Source organism: Paraphaeosphaeria sporulosa (assembly GCF_001642045.1).
Source record: "Paraphaeosphaeria sporulosa strain AP3s5-JAC2a unplaced genomic scaffold CC84scaffold_14, whole genome shotgun sequence".
Taxonomy (NCBI): domain Eukaryota; kingdom Fungi; phylum Ascomycota; class Dothideomycetes; order Pleosporales; family Didymosphaeriaceae; genus Paraphaeosphaeria; species Paraphaeosphaeria sporulosa.
This window is the reverse complement of record NW_017253373.1, coordinates 933,144-934,271: the sequence shown is the minus strand read 5'-3', so window position 1 is coordinate 934,271 and position 1,128 is coordinate 933,144.

The following is a 1,128-nucleotide window of genomic DNA, read 5'->3' as shown; positions in this document are numbered from 1 at the left end:
TATAACTCACTTAAATTTTAAGTACTCTATAAGGAGAATAATATCTATACTCTCTATATACTACTATATTTATCGCACCTCCTATAGCCACTTAATGTTAGCTATTTCTCGCCATTGAAGCGTACATACAGCCGCTAGATTAAGGGCCTAATTTATGATTATATTAACCATATTACTAAGCTGGAGTTCCTACTAGCCTTCTATACAGCCTATAACTAGTTAATTATAAAGGAGAATATCTACATAAGCTTTTAAGGCGCTGGCCTAGTACTATATAATCCTAATAGGGTGATAGTAAAGCTTAATATAAAGCTTTATACGCCAATACCGCCTACACTAGAGACTACCCTCTAGGAAGTATAAACACTAAGTAACGTACGTGAGCTAGAGGCTTAATTAATATTAATACGTAATAGGATATAGAGGCATAGAAGCTTATTACCTATATCTATTATTAAGAGACTTAATCAGCTTGAGAAAGGCTCTATAATGGTAATATATAAAATAGCATTAATGCGTAATTAGATCAAGAGCCTTAAGAAAGTAAATAAGACTACTATAATGTATAGAAAGCGCAAAAAGAAGCGTATCTAGAAGTAAGGCACCCTATTAAAGGTAGAGGTAGAGGAAATTTGTAACGAGCAGATCGCGAAGTTCGTTATAGTGTTGTGGCATATGGCGCTAAGGCCTGATAGAGTCCTAGCGTGCCAAGCGAGTTGGCTGCGTATACCCCGCGCCGCACACCGGCTTCAGGGAAGTCAAGTATTATTCACTCAATACCATCAAGTCATCCTTTCACTATCAATCCTAGCGTGAAGCAAATACTATTGCCTATAGCTAGACCTCACAAAATTATAGCTTAAAATAAGGTTAAGTAGTAGCTTAAGGGGGAAATGTATTAAGGTAGGGCGTAATTAGGTACTAGTTAGTAGGCTTCCGCGCGCTATAGGCGCTATAGGGAGACTAGCCATAACTCGCGAATATATAAGAAGGATACTAGAGATGTAGCTTAATCTAGTATAATACGTATATTCTATTATTTTATCTTATTGTTAAGATAGATTCCTATAAAGTGGTGAAAAGTTAGTAGGGTACGCCACTCGCTTACCTACGCTACTCGCTTACTAG